At 44.3% G+C, this 19,488-nt stretch overlaps 1 protein-coding gene across 4 annotated transcripts in view; it reads right to left on the reverse strand.

Annotated features, from left to right (window-relative positions):
• Window positions 1-19,488, reverse strand: part of B4GALNT1 (beta-1,4-N-acetyl-galactosaminyltransferase 1) — a 556,280-nt gene that overhangs the window by 402,968 nt on the left and 133,824 nt on the right. The window lies entirely within an intron of this gene.

Below are 19,488 nucleotides of genomic sequence, written 5' to 3' on the forward strand. Positions count from 1 at the left end.
TTTCACTGTCTGCGCAGCAGACAGTGAAATACATGTAGGGGCCCTCTTACGGGGGCCCCTGCAATGCCCATGCCAGTGGCATGGGCACTGCAGGGGCCCCCAGGGGCCCCGCGACCCCCCCTACCGCCATCCGGATCTCGGCGGTCCGACCGCCGGGATCTGGATGGCGGTAGGGGGGGTCGGAATCCCCGCGGCGGTGCAGCAAGCAGCGCCGCCGCGGAGGATTCAATGGGGCCGCGGTACACTGGCGGGACCCCGCCAGTGGTGCCGGTCCGACCGCGGCTTTACCGCCGCGGTCGGAATCCCCATTGGAGCACCGCCGGCCTGTCGGTGGTGCTCCCGCGGTCCTCCGCCCTGGCGGTCAAAGACCGCCAGGGTCAGAATGACCACCTTATTGTGTAAATATGGATTTTACTCACAACATAATCCAACCTCATCTGCATAATTTACAGATTTCAAAAAAATGAGTTTCTGCTTTAAAAAGGATAAAGGTTATTAAAATTGCTGAACAATTGGTGCAGCACCACGCCAGACACTTTACAAAGGTTAACTGTTTGCCTTTCAACTCTGCAATGCTGTAAGCAAGCTCTAATGAGGTGATCATTTAGATTTGATAGTACAAAATGTTATCCTAAAATTGCAAAATAGTGACCTATTTATGTCACTGAGGGGCATATTTATACTCCATTTGCACTGAATTTGTGTCATTTATTTACGCACATTTGGTGCGAAACTAACTCCATATTTTGACGTTAGACACATCTAACGCCAAAATATTGGCGTTTGCACCATTTTTTAGATGCATGAACCTACCTTGCGTCAATGAGATGCAAGGTAGGCTTTCCCATCTAAAAAATGGTGCTAACCCCAAGGCCCCATATTTATCCCCCTGTGCTAAAATGACGCATGAGTGGGAGGAGCGGCTAAATAATGGGGCAAAGCTTGCTTTGCAACATCATTTAACGCCTGGGTCAGACCAGGTGTTAGGGGACCTGTGGACCCATTTCTATGGTTAAACACCATTGAATGGGCCCACAGGTGCCCTCGTCAAGCCCCAGGAACAACCACACCCACACCAGAGGGACACCGGAGGAAGCGGGACCCCATCCCAGGCAAGTATAGGTAAGTATTTTTATTTTTTTTAACTTAAAGTGCCATCTGGGGCCCAACATGGGCCCCCCTGCATGGCACAGGGTGCAATGGCCATGCCCAGGGGACACTGGTCCCCTGTACTGGCCATTGGGGTGGTGGGCATGACTCCTGTCTTTCCTAAGACAAGTGTCATGTTGTATGGACAGTTTTGCATCAGAAAATGACGCTAGGCTGGTTAGAGGCATTTTTTTGCCTCTAACCAGCCTAATGCCATTTTTTGGTGCAAAACCCCCTTCTCCCATACCGCCACCCCCACTAACGTCATTTATTTTTACTCTACCTCACCCTTTGCACCGGCTTGCACCATTCCATAAATATGGCGCCCAGATGGCGCTCAGAAATGGCGCAAGCCGGTGCTAAACTCTTTGATGCAAAATTGAGTTAGTGCAGTTTTGCATCAAAAAGTATAAATATGCCCCTGAACGTGCCAGATAAAGGTACATAATTTGCTGCTTCTTCCACGTAGTTTGGCCAACGTTATGGCATAAATGTTTCCTGAGCTGCTGCATAAATCCAGTGGGCCTGAATATCAAGCAATATGTTTTAAGAGGGTTTCGCCTTCTTATGGCCAATACGGCCACTGTTTTCAGTCTTCGGGTACAACCAAGGCAGAAAGCAGGTCATAGGCTGCGACAAGACAATCTTATTTATTAGAATGTGAGAAATGTGACTGCCCTGGACCCTGAGCTGCATGTGCATGCCGAGCAGGGATTACATATTAAAGAATGTCGCCCTGCCATAAACTGGCCATTAGCTCTGGTGGTATCAGCACCTTTTATCTTGAACTCAAGGGATATTTTACAAGGGCACACAAATATACCCGCACTTTGAAAGGCTAATTTAAACAAGCAGAAGTAGGTGGTTTCTTCTGAGAAACGACTGAGTTTTAAACTGGTCCAGGACAAGAACCTGAAGCTGACTGTTCCGCCGCCCGCAGTTCCTCTGTAGTCCTCCCTTCGCCAGAGCACAGAAATACTAGGGCAGCATTCCAGATCTCTCCCAGTTCCCATCCGTCCCCCTACACTCCCCTGTCTGTTGAGGTATACTCAAACCCCCTACTCTACACCCCAAGTCTACAGAGAGCCACCCTGGCGGCACGTTTAAAGGGTGACAACCGTGAAGGAACTGGTGCTTGGCCTGGTACCTTCCCCAACTAATCTGCAGCAATGTCCCAGGAGTTGAGTCAAAGGTCCTGCAACTAAGAGACACTCCTTTTAATTCAATTTACCAATGATGTGGCCATATCTTGTGATCCTGGCCTGCTCACTTTAGGCCTACACCTCGGTTTCCCAAGGATGTGATTGTGAAAATTCTTAAGTTTTGCTTGGCAAGATCTGGAGGGCGTGAAATGTGCTTCCCTCGCCTTGAGTGCCACTGAGTGCGAGGCCTGCCTTAAGAAGGAATTAATGATGCACCTTTTCTCTTCCAACTTACTCTGAGTGGTTGCTGTGATCTTAGCTGACTACCGCTGGGACACTCCTTTGGAATAGCTGCGTGTTAAATTCATTCATTCATTCATTATTCCCTTATCTGACAAAATTTCGCATGCCCGATCCAAGATAAACACTAGTAATTATCTTACTTTAACAATCTGGATATGTAAGGTTACCTTCTAAGTCTGTAACAGAGAGATTCGAAAGTGATACAACAAAAGTTACTCGGCTTAAGTTCTGCTTGAGATAGCTTATCCTCTAACCATATAAAGGGGTACCCCACGTGTACTTTAAAGTTCATGGGAAGGGGTATTGCAACGACAACAAAAAGTAAATACTCCTGTTCAGCCGGTATTGCTTCTATTTTTGCATCACATCACAAGATCGCGCCACAAACTGCAACATGCAAATTCATAGTTTTTATTCATTTTAACATCTTCTCTCCAACATTTTTTTACATCTCAGATCCTTGACTCTTTAACAAATATTAAAAAATTAAAAAATATATATAACTTCAAAATATTCGTTATCAAAAAACTTTATCAAAAGCACCCCGACTTCGTTCGCTCATACATTCACAATCATTTATTACACTAATGAAATAGCAAAGGGTCCAGACAACATCACCAACTTCCTCAGGACTAACCTCCAATTGATCCGACCTGTAACAAATAAGACAGTGCGGGTAGGATTGAGGGATGCTTTTGATACTGTTTTTTTTTTTTACAATGATTATTGTGAAATATAGTTTTGATATTTCAATATTTATTTAAGAGTCAGGGATCTGGGATGTACATTCACTGTTGAAGAAAAGATGGCAAAATGAATTAAAATATGAATTGACGTTGCACTTTGTGTAAGAGGTATTGAGATGTGAGGTAAAAACAGAAGCAAGGCGAGTTGGGCGGGAGTTTAATTTATGTTGTTATTGTAGAGAAGCCACCGACCATCGTGCATAATGGGCCCGGCACTTTCTTTGAGAACCTAATGAATCATGAGTCCAAAAGCCCTGGTTTGCTACAAATGAACTAGTAGACTACCACACCTGATAGCAATGATTCCTAAGTGGAAAGTAAATTACTGAAAACACGATGTCCATTATAGCACTGAGTAAGGTGGCCTACTTGAGGCCCATCATGAGGGCTACTATCACTGCTGTTCAATAGGTCACAGTCGCAATTCTACCTTGGCACTTTTGCTGCTTTGGGCAGACTCTTCTCTCCTGTTTCTGTGTACGTCTGAATAGGGGATGGTATTTACCGTACCCAGTAAATGATTGCATCCCAGGGTGAGGTATTTACTGAGTGCAGTAAATGCCTCCCATTTCTTCCCATTATTGTGAGGGTCTAGGAAGCTGATGAAAGTCCCCCGCTCCCGGCGAGTGGTGGATGTTACTTCTACAGGGTTGGATTGGTATCATAATTAGGCCCGGGCAGTCCCAAAAAAAGTGGCCCACATTCCAGGATGGTGCACTTTCATGAAATACTATTTGCTTCCTCTCATTAGACTATTTTTTAGAAAAATGTTTTGGAAAATAGGCACCTTAAAGCTGATGGAGCAACTAACAAGGGTGCAAACTAGTTGCACTGTATTTTAGCAGGGTGGACGAGGTGAAAAAACGCAGTCAAAGAGCCACAACACCTGATGAGTCTAGGGTTGCCACCTGGCAACATTATCAGTATTTTAATGTCCTGGCTGGTTGAAAATAAAGAAAATCACCCAAAGTAGGCATTTTTCCTTTGGTCATTGTGTACTTTAAACAGTAGCCGTAAGGCAAAAGCACTTAAAATGTTTTTATGCTGTCTTATGACTAATAGTTAAACTAAACAAAGACATAAAATCCTTGTTATAAAGAAATTTAGATGCTTTTGTATAAAAAGTCCTCTTTAGTTATCATGCTCTGGTCTCTACAGAATCTTAAAACATGGTCAACTTGCATTTTATTTATTTTTGTAGTTTTATATAGCCTGAATGCAGCCCAAGGGCACAGGAGCTATTGACTAGTTACATTACACAAGACCAAATTATTTTTTATTTAAGGTTTGGAATGATTTAACCAGATTCACAGGATGTTCAGCTGAAGCTAGGACTCCTGGAACATGGCTCCCAGTTCGAAAAGCTCTGACCTTAACACCACATGCTATCTATTTGTTTTCCTTCTGGGAAACCTGGTGTGGCAGCAGGTCTGTGCAAACTCCTCCCCTAAAAGACACTAGGGCCAAGGTGACAGAGGTGGTGTTCAGTTGAAGCACACAGCTGCTATTGCTTCGGCAATAGGAAGGTGGAGGCCAAAGGCCACAAAATCACCTAGCCCCAGTCGTCTTCTTTCATCCCACCAAAGCCACAGGGCGATCACCTGGCAGGGAAGGGGTTAAGAAAACCACATAGCTGCTACTCCGCTGGGCTGATGTGAAGATGATCCAATGGTCACAAAATCGTCTGCCCGCCACCTCTCCCCAGTGAGGCCCTGCATACAACCATGCCTTGAATGTAATGGCCCAGTGGGGAGTGGGGAGTGGGGTTTGAGAATAGAAACTGCTTCTCGGCAAGGCCAGTCCCATGGGGGGGCAGAGGTGAGATTGGCCCAATGACCAGAGCAACACCTGCCGAAGGCCAAATCTCAGACTCAACCCCTCCCTCACCCATCATATCCAGAAGAGAGTTGGCCTGGCAGGGGAGAAATGAAGCAAAGGGCATGCCATGGGCCGACAGACAGAGGCACTAAAGAATCACGGCCCATAAGTGCACCGATCCGACTCTGTAGTTCTAATATGTGACAGCAACGCAGTGACTCTGATTAATCTTGCTCTTACAGAAATACAATCATTACTACCATTTTCACATGTAAGATCCTGTTGCGTGAGATATTCTCACTGAGCCATTGTTACAATATCATGCTACCATGCCAACTGAGTCCAATGCCAAGAGTTGCCGTTGCTCCAAGACAGAACATTCTGTTCAGAGTTGCCAAAACAAGCATCCACTATGTTCAGTCAGCCCAAGAGCAGATGTCATGTGAACAAAACGGGATTTGTGGGCTATTAAAAGGAAGTTCTGGCAGATGGGCATAATAGCGACCAAAAGCAACACCACAAAAGCATATAATACCATGCCATTTTGCAGCTAGATACCAAATCTGACAATCTCTATGTGGGTGATTGATCAATTTCTGCCCAAGTACTGCTACAGTAGCCCGAAGGAATATTTCCCCCTGGCAACAAATCATTCATACAGAAAGAGATGTGTATTCCAAACTTAAATGAAAATGGACCCGAAGATGTGTAGGGTAATTCCAATATATGAGTGTGGCACAAACGTCCCATATTGTGCCTGTTTATGTGAGTCAAACAAAAGAAGAGAGTATTCTACTATGCCAAAGGGGACAAGGTTATAGTATCAACAAACAAAAAATAGTTTCCCTATTGTGCTTATTTTCATATCAAGTCCTTATCATACAAATAAAAAAAACATTCCTTCTGTTAATGCATTTAAAACATCTAAACAGAATATAACGTCACTTTCTGTCTTTTTACACTTAAAAAATCATTTGTTTATTTGAAAATCATATTACACTTAAAAACGTTACCACGGCAATAAATAAAAATGTATACAACTCTAATATGTCAAATACACAGCTCATTGTATAGTCATGTTATATACACAAACTTTCGTCAAAATTCATATTCCTACTCCTATTATACATAAAATCAGTAAATACAATTCTTGCTGATGCAGCGTTTGGGTGGGCTTGAGAACAACACTTCGTGTCCATCCTCTAGGCACACAGAGGTGCTGAATAGCAGTCCTTCCCTGTGGGAGTGATTCCCACTAAACCACCCAAAACAATATTGTTCCTTTCCTGTGTTTCTCAAAAGCTTTCCTGGTCCAAGCATCCCTCAGACACAAAGCATCATCAGTATTTGTATTCTCCCATTCATTTTAGGGTGATATGAGCTCTCTCCAAATGCACTTTCCTAATACATTCCCCTCACCATCTTCAAGGAAAAGTAGGGACTAGGGGCCAGATGTATCAAAGGGTTTTTCCCATTCTGTGTCAATGTCAAAATGTGTTCGTAGATATGGCCCAAGATCTCCTGCTCAGCCTTGACAGCGGGTTTCATCTTTAGAATACACCAAAACACATTGTTTGTCTTCCACAGGCACCGACAGGAGAAGAACTCGTTGCCCGTTTCATATTTATCGATTCCTGTTCTCTAGGTGAACTTAGCCCCGGTTAATGTTCACACTGAGTGTACAGCCGTGAGCCTGTTTCCTTATTGCCCCCGCCGCCCTCTCTGGCTCGCACTCTCAGGCACTCCGGGGAACAGAAAGGCACAAAAAGAGATCTGTATATGCCCGATCTCTTTATAAATATTGCAAAGTCGCTCTGATTAAATTAGGTGACCATTCCTAATAGGTTGGCACTCCCCAGGGCGTTACACAACGGTTCACACTCACTTTGCTTGGTGTGTTTGGCAGAAAAAAACCCTTGTCGCGTACTTTCCTTTTAACCTGGAGCCAAATCCTTGTAATGGATTCCCCGGAATGCCTGAGAGTGCGAGCCAGAGAGGGCGGCGGGGGCAATAAGGAAACAGGCTCACGGCTGTACACTCAGTGTGAACATTAACCGGGGCTAAGTTCACCTAGAGGAAAGGAATTGATAAATATGAAACGGGCAACGAGTTCTTCCCCTGTCGGGGCCTGTGGAAGAGAAACAGTGTTTAGTGTAATCTAATGATTAAACCCGCTGTCGAGGCTGAGCAGGAGATCTAGTCCCTACTTTTCCTTGATGATGAGGGAAATGCATTAGGAGAGTGCATTGGAAAGAGCTCATATCACCCTAAAATGAATGGGAGAATACAAATACTGATGATGCTGTGTGTCTGAGGGATGCTTGGACCAGAAAAGAGTTAAAGAAACACAGGAAAGGAACAATATTGTTTTGGGTGGTTTAGTGGGAATCACTCCCACAGGGAAGGTCTGCTATTCAGCACCTCTGTGTGCCTAGAGGATGGACACGAAGTGTTGTTGTCAAGAAGGAATATGCTGAAAAAATAATGTAGAGCAACTTCCTATCTGAGATCATCGATGTGATGTGATAAATGAGCGGTTTACTACCAAAATAATTAAATATAATCGTGTTTTCTGTCTTATTATTTGCTGTTTCTAGCGTTATGTCCTCACGAAAGTGGTGTGAACCATGCTTAAGTCCACTGAAACGCCGCATCAACAGGAATTTAGTTTAATGATTTTATGTATAATTAGGAATATGGATATAAATGTTGACAAAAAAAGATTTTGTGTATAACATGAATATACAATGAGCTGTGTGTCTTTGACGTATGAGAATTGTGTGAAAAAATGCTCTACTGCTGTGGTAACATGTTTTTAAAGTGTACATGATTTTTTTTAAATTGAGTATAAATAAACTAAATTATTGTTTAACTATTAAGAGACAGAAAATGAAGTTATATTTGGTTTTGACGTTTTAGCTGCATTAACAGAAAGAGTGTTTTTTTTTGCATAATATGGACTTGATATGAGAATAAGCAAAGAGGGAAATTATTTTTTGCCTATTTATGTTAGGGCACTGCTGAAGGATTCCTGATTGCTGCTGATAATATGAAGCTCAGTGTAGCTGCCTGACTGGGACCCCGCACACATATGTCAGAATATTGCTCGAGGTGCCATTCTAAGCAAATAATTACTGGCCATTCTGCCAGAGGATGACTCGGGTCTCCGAGCTGCTCTCCAGGGTGCTAGGAGGGTGCGAGTTACTTGTTATCGCTAAATTACCGGTGTTACAGAGTCGGGCCCCAGCGAGGGAAGTTATCCATCCGAATACAAATACTGTCATGGTGGCAGCATCTATCGAGAAAGGGAATTATCCTCAGAATGTAACACACCGACGTCATGCCACTGTTCACGGTGCCCCTGTAAGTGAAGACTCAATGACATGCCTCGTTCCATATTGTGCAAAACGCAAGGTAACTGCTTGTAATAACTGCTTTCAGTTTTCAAAGCACAACTTCCGGTCCCTGCAGGTGCCTCGTAAAACAATTTCTGGAGGCTCGCGCCTGTACTGCTGGAGGTCTTTAAAGCACCGAGTCCCTGCAGGGATTGACAACGCAGCAGAAGTATGGCGTCCTTCCAGAACTGTCGTCCGCATGCAAATTCTGCTCCTACTTTGCTTCCCTCCTATCACCACCTGGCGCCGGTCACGTCTCCCTTTTCCACTGTGTGTGTGTGTGTGTGTGTGTGTGTGTGTGGTGGGGGTAGCGAAAGACATACATAAAATCCCTAGTCTAGTAGATAGCGCTGAAGAACCAACCTGACAACTGTAGTTTACGTCAGATGGTGTAAAATGGCAGCACCCCTTACTGAACCCGACTCCAAATAAATAAATATGTGTCAACGAGATGAGCATTTTTCAATGATGTATGTTACCCTTTTAATGTAATCATTTCAACCTCCCTATCCATGCATCATACAAGCACTCTCTCACTCCCCTGTTTCCTGTTTATGTCCCAGCTTGTCACTCTTTATGAGTGTCCCTCCCATGGACCAACGCCTCCTTACCTTCACTTTGATTGACCCACATTTCTACTTCCTCTGCCTGCTGTTCAAGCACTATTTTTTTCATTTGTGTTGAGCACTCCATGAGAGGGCAAGTGTTTTTGATGTCTCCTTGTGTACTTTCCTACCTTTGCGTGTTTCTGTCTGGGGCCTGAGTGCTTCTCCCTTTTCTACCCCACCCCCCTACACACACACACCTGTTGCACTGAAGCGTGTGCTGAGTGCTTCTGCCCATTCATTCTCGGCTCCCTCAGCCTGCCCCAACTCCTGCATCCTCCGTGTTTCTTTGCAACAAACTCCGTTGCTTCTGTTCCTCCTACACCCCCGTCAATTTTAAAAGGAAAATAGAAAATATGTTGTATGCTTTTTATCTTTGTACTTACACAGCACTGGGCTGCTCGGTGGAAGTGGCATTTTGTGGTCCTTGCCAATCCCAAATCCCAGCGTCAGTCTGCCCTGCGGCTGTGTAGATGGACAGCTGATGACACGAGGCTCTCTTACAAAAGCGCTCCAGCCCTTTCTGAAAAGTAAAACTAAACACATATCCCCCACCCACACAGTAATGAGTAGAAAACATAAAAATCTGCTCTGAGAGTCGAGACACATCTATTCAAGCGCCGAGGGTCGCACACTTCAATGTGTCGCACGTTGTTTTTGTTTTTTTTGTTTTTTTTCAGCTCTGCCAGTGTACTTCAGAGGACCCATTCCAATCTAAAAGGGCTGGCTTGGCCTTTCGTCTTTGAGTCGGGTGCTCATATCACACATTTAGGCACTTCGATACAAAGGAGCTCGAGGTGTGGGCGCTAGACCGAGGGGCAATCCTATATCACTATAAGCCTAGTATAATCAGCATAACATTGAACTGCAACATGCTCCGTCTCTAAAGAATGATAGCGCTGAGCTGATACACACTCTCTGCTATCCTCGGACAGGGCCTTGTGTGACACAGTGGTCACCAGTGGTTCACTTACATTCTCCACAATCTGCGCAAACACGACACTTCTCGCAGAGCATCGTGGACTCTGTGGGGATAGTCCATGCTCCACTTCCAATGAAATGCTGCTAGCTGGGGCGCTGCCCTTATGCTGAGACTCCAATTCTGCTTTTGAAAATGCTCAAAGTGCCTTGAAGAGACCAACTTGACAGAACGGCTCTCTGTCAGGGGCGTAGCTTGTTCAGTAAGATTAGGGGGTGCGAGCTTCAGATTTTCAGACAATCATGTTGGCACATCATGTGTAAATACATTATATGACAAGCAGAGTGCTTGAGTGGGGGCCTAAGGGCAGGGCACAAGTCCTAAAAAAGAAGTGGGGGTATTAACCAAGTTAGGCAGTATGCAAACGACATCACTGCACGTGACCTTGCCCGTGGCATTACAGGACGTGACATCATAAGAAGTGACTTCAGATCTTAGGACCTCACGCATATGTTTAGCAGGCCTATCATAAGTACAGTTAAGTGCATTACTAATATAAGGGCAAAGACTCCCGATATAGACAAAACACTCACTTTTTGTAAGCTATACATATTACAATGTTGGCTTCTGGCAGCGTATAGCTTCCTTTCCCAAGGACTGAACAAACTATCCCACCAGGCATAACAGTCCATATGCAGTACATTTTCATGTAGATGAAATTCCTTTAGCTGCCTGCACATGTAACGCCTACCCGACGCAAAGTAACGCAACACAGGCAATAGGCTGCCTCGCTTTTGTGTTTTTTTTTTTAACAAATCAACGCAACCGGGATTTGTGTGGCGCTGTAAACCCCAAAATAGATTTTGCATGAGGGCTGTGCCAGAAAAGTAACACAAATCTGATGCAAAATCAGCACCTCAATTTATACCTTTTGGGGCATATTTATGAGTGGGTTGCACCATGCTTGCACCATGCAATGTGGTAGATGCATGGCATAAACCACAAAGTCGTATTTTTGAAGCCACGCAAAGCCACTTTGCATGGCTTTGAATGGCTTAAAAACTATAGAGTAAGGCAACGCAGCGCAAAGCGCTGCGTTTTCTTACTCTGTCCTGGGTAGGCGCTCCATGGGTGTTACGGTGGGTGTTCCTGTGCGCCTCCCATGGATTTTGATGCATTCTCAGATTTACAAGGTCTTGTAAACCTGGGAATGTGCTAAAACCTTACATCTACCTAGGAGAGGCGTAACAAAGAGAAATATCTTTATTTCTCTTTGTTTTTTCCTCTTTCTATGTGTGCTGCATTCTGCATCATACATAGAAAGAGGAAAACCCCTCCCAAGATTGTTTTTGTGCAGGAAGGTGCCCCTTCCTGCAGAAAAACAATTCTGCATGCAACGCAGACACCCTTGCACCATGGTGCTAGGGTCCCTGCATTGGCGCTAGGCTTCCAAAAGTGCGCCAGCTCAGGGAGAAAGGACAGGAATGCCCTGTACTGGATAAATATGGTGCATTCCTGTCCTTTCCCTGTGATGCAGGGCAGAGCAGCAAGGTGACTTGCTGCGCAGGGTGCTGCGCTGCCCTGCGCAGCAAAAGCCCATAAATATGGGGATTAAATTGCTATTTAGCGTAAATACTAGGACAGACCAACACATGTGACATTCTTACAGTGCATGCATATCTCTCATGTACAGGGACTGAACAAAGTCAAAAGTGCACCTCTTAAGTACATGTAAAGCGCTGACAAACTGTGTGCCTTTGTTTCCCCTCCGCTGCATTTGCATCTAGGTGAGAGGCTCCAGATCACTTCCTGAACAAGGGCACACCAACAAGAGGAGGCCTGATGGCCCCTTAAATTCAGCCTTTGTTATGGGCCCAGCTGGAGTCTTGAGTTGGAGAAAAGCCCTCCCCGTCTACATGTCTCTGCTCTCATCAAAAGCAGACAACCTGCATGTGCTGCTGAAAGTGTCCCAGAGTCTGAAAATCACACCAGGACGAATTCAGCATTTTACAATTGGGCCAAACGTCTTGGCAGGAAAATAGTGGGTGGACGCCGTCCACCCGCCTGTACCCCGACTTGTGCCCTGCCTATGGGACAGTGGAACGGGACAGCAATATGGTTTGGTGTGAGTACTAAAAGAGAAAATCACAATATTCTGTAAATATAACCAATATTTGTTATGACTTTCCTCAGAGTGTATTTGTGTTTTTTTGTCTGTGTGTATAGGTAAGAAATCCCTGCGGAAATCTGACTATCTCACAATACCCAAATTAAAGCAATATTAACCCAACTTTTTATATAATACATTTATTCGAGAGGTGTAACGCCCCAGACATCTCCAACCCCCTCCCCCCGCTCCCCCGTCCCCGCAGTTACGCTCCTACCCCTTATACAGTAAAAACCAATCGCAATAATATTGTAAGAAAATGCTGGTGGGACTGACGCCCTTTTCATGGTCTCTCGGTCTTTGCAGATAAGTGTACGAGGGTACAAGGGACACAGTTTGGAAGAAACAAATCAGAGGAGCTGCGTGGCACTATACACTTAGACTACCTGTGCTGTGCACCGATTGCTGCGTGCCTGGGCGCTATACTAGTAAACAGCACGTGGATTAAGACTCTGCCGCGGAGAAATGAGTCCAGGCCCGGCCTTAAATCCTTCCGCGGTAGATCCAACGCAACCCTATAACCGCCAGGCAGCCGGCCTCTGCATCCCATTACACATCTACCTCCGCCCCTCCCTTGGTGTAATGGCAGCTCTCCTTGAGATGCATAAACAGCGTTGAGCTGTATTTGTGCATTAATGAGTGTCTAGCCAGCAGTGACCATGTGCACAAGTCATGATGTGCAGAGACGTTTAAAGTCACGGGCAAAGTGGGCAATGGCCCAAGGCCCCAACCTTTGAGGGTCTCTGTCCTGCAGAGTGTCTTGGCCGGAGAACCTTGAATAATTATTAAACAGATTGATTTAAATACCGTTTACCTTCACTTTAGTTTTTATTGAGTGTGATGTGTGAGAGTCTGTTACAGGCATTTTGCAGAGAATTGTGCATGTTTCAAGCAACATCCATAAAAAATGTTCCCTTTAGATCAAAACAGGTCCTCATATATTAGAGATGAGAGGGTCTCACAGAAATTATATGCATTAATATTAGTGAGCTACTGTTGTGTTACAATATCGGAAAGACACATCATTATCCCTGAAAATGAGATGTCAACACAATTAGAATTTGGACAAATGTGTCTGTGCACTGGCCGCGATCTGGCCAAAGAGGGCATGAAAGAGCTGAAACTCGATAATAAATTCAAAGCTGTTCCGATCAGGCCCCCCTCAAAATACATTCGGCCCAGGACCCCCCAAACCCTTAAGATGTCCCTGGTGATTCGTCCAGGGGCCTGGTCTAAAATAACAGACACACAACATGAAACAAGCAGATCTGGGACAGCTCGGGCGCTGCACACTCTTCTGCGAGACCCCACACCGAATCAGCTGCCCAAAAGATGTGTTTGCGCCCGCAGCGGCTGCTTCGAGCATGCATGAGCGTGGATGAAAGGAAGGCCATCGAGCTCGGTAAGTATAGCAGATGGTACCAACCACAGAGACCTATGGCACTATACTTATCAGCGTAATTCACTGTGTAATATGCATCGTTGGTATTGTTATCACTTTGTTGACAGCATGAAGATGCATAGCTGCGGGGTATTTAAAGATACGTTAATAGGAGCCTTACTGCAGTCGCAGCTCATGTTTTCTTGGCTACACAGGGGTGCGCTTGTAAAGCGCCAAGTACAATCACGCTGCCACGCGCATCTTCGGTGCAGGATGCGCGTACAAACATTTGATTCCGGGCTAAAGGCTAAAGGGCACAGTGCATATGTTGATAGGAAGTGCTGAACTTTCTGCAGAACTTGTCCACGTGCTGCTGTAGTAACGGATGCGGTCACCCCCCCAGAGACGAAGAATGAAGATGGGGCTCCTATTAGAAATGTAGTGAGGGATTGTTAAGGGAGGGACTGCTGACTGTTCCTCTCAAGCACTGAAGGTTTGTTAGATGGTAAGTGAGGGGTGGGACTGCTGGATCTGTGGTTCAGGTAAGGAAGTTTCTAGGCAGGGATTTTCTTTTTGTGTGTTTGGTTAATGTTACAGGAAGGCTGAACTACAGATGCAAGTTGTTGCACTTCATTGTATCTATGATATGGGTACTCTAAATTTGGGCAAAAAGAACAGACGATGGACGGAGTGCAGAGCAAATCAAACATTCACCCCCAGTCACCAAGATCTGGGTTTAATCCATCATTTTTTTGCTCACCACGCCACCCCAGTTTGGACGCAGCCATATGCAAATCAGTCTTGACCCTGTTCCTCATGGGAACAGTCCAGCCGAACTGCCAAGCCTGTGACTGGGGGTGAATATTTGATTTGTTCTGCATTCCGTCCATCATCTGTTGTTTTTGAATTTGGAGACAGCCTCAGTGTTGCCCGCCCTAAGATCCATTACTTTACACAAATTCACTAAAAAAGACTCTGTTCATCTTTATCCCGCCCTGATCATCAGAGGGAAATGGGAAGAGCACCTCTAGCACAAGCATTTAAAATACAGCGCTCCTCTCTTCATGGTTTGCTTCCATTGGATTTAATGGAAAATGAAACCATATTTAGTTTAATTCTATACCTGTGGGTAATGGTGGTGTGGGTGTGTGCTGATGTTCTTATAGCCTGCATAGATATTGCAACACATGCAAATAATGTTGTATCTTTCTACAGTTTTGCATATAATCCCAAAAGCCTCCACAATGGTCCTAAAGACTAGGCCTGGGTGAAATTTTAACTATGCCTAAGTAACCGAGGTAGTTTCGGTAATTTGATGTTACTTGAAGCAAAATTACTGAGGATTAAGCGAATACGCACTTTCACATAATTATGAGTTATATGGCACAAAATCCTACTGCAGGAGCATGGAACAATAAACTTAATGAGCACAAGCGGTTGCTGGCTGCTGCTGTTTTGCGTGCTGTTGCATTTAGTACTATTTTCTTAGGTCAAAATGCATCCTCAGGTCCATTTTTGATGCATGAGTGCATTTAACACTACGAAAATATCACTAAATAGTGGGTTTCGTTCCTCACATAATTCAACATAATCTTGTGCAATTGTGCAGTAATTTCATGTAATTACACTACCGCAAATTACGCAAATTACGCCCACCTCTACTAAAATCCCGGCGTAAAACACTGACTCTGATTTAAAACCTCTGATTGTCAATGCTCCTTTTTCTTCTGAATGACTCTCTTGTTCCTTCCCATCTTTTGCATTTCTCATCTCTGAGGACAGCCTTCTTGGAGTCACATGCACATTTACCTCAATCCCTATTATTATATCTCTGCAAATTGGCCACAACTAATTTCCAAGATCACAACCTCTTCTTTAAAAGTCATATCCCTGCAACCTAACAATACCTAATCTCCCGTAGCTCATCTAGGAATGCCACCAACAAATACATTATTTCATAACATAAAACTGATAACGGAGCACTTATTGTATCCAGGTCACAAGTGTTTTGTCCCACTATGGACTTTTTCAAGGCTATGTCCATAGAGTGTAGAGCCTGGAAGAGTTGCGTTTAAGCCTAATAAGTAAATCCTTCTGGAGATTAAGGATAAATAAGAGCAGGATGCAGTCTTCCCAACTCAGGCTCTTCCTTAAAGTGACATTAGTAAGCACTGGTCCAAGTGGACTATCTTCCTCAACAATTGGCTACTTCACTTGACAGTCATTCCAGACAGTGAAGACGATAAAGCAGCCACGTGACCAGAAGTTCATGCTCAGTCTGTGTAGTGTAAGGAAGGAGATACCATGCTCCTGAGCTCTTCTTCTGAAGACCTGGATCCTATCCTCAATCCTCCACTTGAAGCCTAAAGAGTGACTAGGAGGGACATTACTTGACTCACCATTCCACGAGGGTGGCCACCGGCCTCTCTGCACACCCTGCCCTTGCAGTACATGTTCTTCTACATTGTCAATAAGTTTATAAGGCTAGTGCACAAAGACTCTATGTCCATTCCTTTCCACCACACATGCTAGAAAGATCCTAGCCCAAGGGAGGAGGCAGGACAGGCCACCCAAAGTAGGATCTACCATTGATATACACATGGGGGCCAGATAAGTGCCTGATCACATGAAAAAGAGTTAGGTCTTGGTATCCCTCCTGGTTAAAGGCAAAATATGAAAATAGTTGAAACGAAAGTTTGGGTCAGTGTGTGTGATGTGTTTTGTTCATCCATGGTCCTTGTTATTTGGATCTCCCCTCTTTCAGATAAGGAGCTGGCATTATGCACTCCATTGTCTATTCTGTAAGTGAGCCATAGTGCCAGTCCTGGATACATCACATTTAGAAATTAAAACCTCTCCTCTGACTTATTGTTTTTTTTTTGGAAGATTATCAAATTATTCCATGTCATCAGGGACACCAATTGCTTTTATTTTAGCAACCTATTGAATTCTGGAAATCATAGCCTTTGTTACTTTCAAATGAAGCAATTGAATTAACATACCCAGAAACACTGATTTGTAAAAGTGACGTGGAGAAATTGAAAGTGGTATTCCTGATGTCATGGAGTCATTTGGTATCTTCAGGGCCTGATTTATGAAAAGTTAGCACAGCCTTTACGTCATTTTTGTGACACAAAAGCGGTGCAAACTTACAAAATATAATTATATTTTGTAAGTTTGCACCGTTTTTGCATCAAAAAATGACGTGAAGACGGCACTAACTTTTCATAAATCAGGCCCTTTGCGTTTCTTTACAAAAACTCAAAACATGCAGGAGCCTGGATTAAGGAATTATAAAAACTCTATGTAATACGCTTCACAGAGGCAAACACAGGGGCATATCTCCAGGGGGGTGCTTGGGGGTGTTACACCCCCGCCTAATAAATATATTCATAAATAGTTGAATCCAGGTGCTTTTAGACGGGTATGGTGAGGTGTCTGTCGGATTTCACCAGGAATTTTTACACACAGACAACACATGCACACAAGGCTTCAAATATGTTGATTATTTCACAAAATAATTTGCTTTCTCTCACTTAGTACCCCTACCAATCCTCATTCCTCTGCCTTTCTGCTGCCCCGTGTGCCCCTCTCATGCTCTCTGCTTATCATATAGTGTTTTTTAACATTATGTGCCACCCAATCATACTGACCAAGCTACACCTCTGGGCAAACAGCCCCACTACACACCAGCATGACCCTGGGTATATGATGGTGTTCTGGTTCACGCTTGGAACTTCTTGAACTGCACTGTTTTTGTTTTGAAGTGTCTGCTTTTCCGATTGTACTGTATACAATCAAAGGCCCTCCGGTGTGTTGTCCGTGCAAGCAGCCAGCGGCATACGCGCGGCCGGCTTTGTTTTTTTTCGCTTTTCTAGGTTTACACGTTCATTGTGCGAAAGCTCCGGTTAGACTTCTGTCCTGGACAGTGGGGGTGGGGTGGGGCCTGGACAGAGTTCTTGGAAGCCTGGAGCCGGTGTACAGCTGCCAGGTAAAGTTATTCTAAATATCCTCTGCATAGTTGCAACTGGGCACAGGTCACGAGGATTACCTTCGGTCAAACCTGTTTTCAGCCAACAGAACTAAGCATGTGAGATTTAGAGTTTCACATAGTCATTGTAAATAATTGGTGGCGCAGAAACTCTTCTTCATGTAAACTGAATTACACCAGTGTCGAGATAAATCCGTTGGGGTTTAGGAAAAAACTACCAAAAATAAATACTATATTTTTCGGAACAGCTGTGCCACTACTAGTCAAGAAACAGTTCCTACAACTAATTCATTTCGCAGAGAAGCAGCAGCAATGTCCTTTTTAATTTTTTTTTATCCAATCTGTTTTTTTATTTTTGTATGAATTTATTTTTGTGCCGAGGGCATGCCAAGTCCCGGAGGCCTCAGAGCACTGTACATGCATTTGCAAAATGCAAAGGCAAAATCTAATCTGGTCAAATAACGGTGGGAGATAACGTAGAGGTATCGTGTTACGTCATAAAAAGACGGCAACGTGAAAGTCATTATGGAGAATTTTCTTCAAGAAAAAACTGTTTTGAACTACTCAAGAAAGTCTCTTCAAGCACACCTCATTGCAGTGTAACTACCCTAGTTACTGGAACCGACCTTCATGAATCCGCATGGGTAACCTTAAAACCCTCTACTGGCCTCGTTCCACAACACACTCCTGCCATCCCACTGATCCCAACCTTCCCTCCGTCCCACGTTGATCCCTCCCCTTCCGCTTCAAGTCTACCATGGCATCTTTTGATGCATTGTTGGCCCAACCACAAGGGTGTAGCTCCCATTGGTGCATTATGTGCAGTAGCACAGGGGCCCATAGGCCGGGCCCCAAAATAAAAGTACCCACATAGCAAATTTGCTGACTAAAAAAGTGCCCCACATTTCCAAATAGGGGTCTTTTTTAACTTGTAAGGTATTTGGGAACACATGTATTGCTGCTTGCTGCAGGCAATGTTTATAGTAATATCAGGGACATCAACAACAAAAACTATCCCAGCCGACCATAAAGTATGCCCACAAACAACAAGCCCACATACTGACCTTTCAGACCAGCCCATCAGCACAAAATCCATAACACATACAAAACGGAAGTAATAAGGAGAAATACATATATTTCCCCTTGTTATGCCTGGGTATAGGAGGCGTACCATTTTGATACATTGCCAGGTTTGCAATTCTTTGTAGATCTGGGAACGTGTCAAAGTCCATGGGTGGATGCGTGGGAACACTCACGCTCCACCTATGGAATGCCTCCCTGCCGCAAGATAAAGCAAAATGCAAAACAGCAAAATGCGCTGCCTTGCGCTACCTTGGATTTACTAAAGTTGGCTTTGTCTGGCTTAGTAAATCACAGTTAAGGGTATGCACTGCCTTGCGACACTGTCCCATAGGCAAGACCTATTGGTTTTCAATGCTTGTTGTAAGTGAGCCTGTGAGCTTTCCCCACTCACCACCCCCAAACAGTGGCCAGTACTCCATTGAGCTCCTGTTGGTCTAACAGTGGTCAGCAATACTGATATTCATAACTACACAGTCAATGCTTCCTATTTAAGCTAACTATATGTACCTAAATCTATTAGGATCACACAATGTGGTCAATGGGAAGCTGGGACTTATGCTAGGTTTTGCATTGTGCAATTCGGGCACTACACGGTTAACTCTTTTTCTCTCCCATTTTAGATCAATGTTTTAGGGCTTTGTGTTTCATTCTTTGAGGTGCTCAATCAGTGCATTGTTCAAAAACTAGCAGGCTATCGAAGTTTCATAAGTCTTGGTGGTGGTAGAGTTTGGGGAGTGCAAAATATTAATGCAGAAGCTAAAATGAAAACCAGATGACCCACCCTTAGTC

The sequence above is a fragment of the Pleurodeles waltl genome, chromosome 4_2 (genome assembly GCF_031143425.1).
Source record: "Pleurodeles waltl isolate 20211129_DDA chromosome 4_2, aPleWal1.hap1.20221129, whole genome shotgun sequence".
Taxonomy (NCBI): domain Eukaryota; kingdom Metazoa; phylum Chordata; class Amphibia; order Caudata; family Salamandridae; genus Pleurodeles; species Pleurodeles waltl.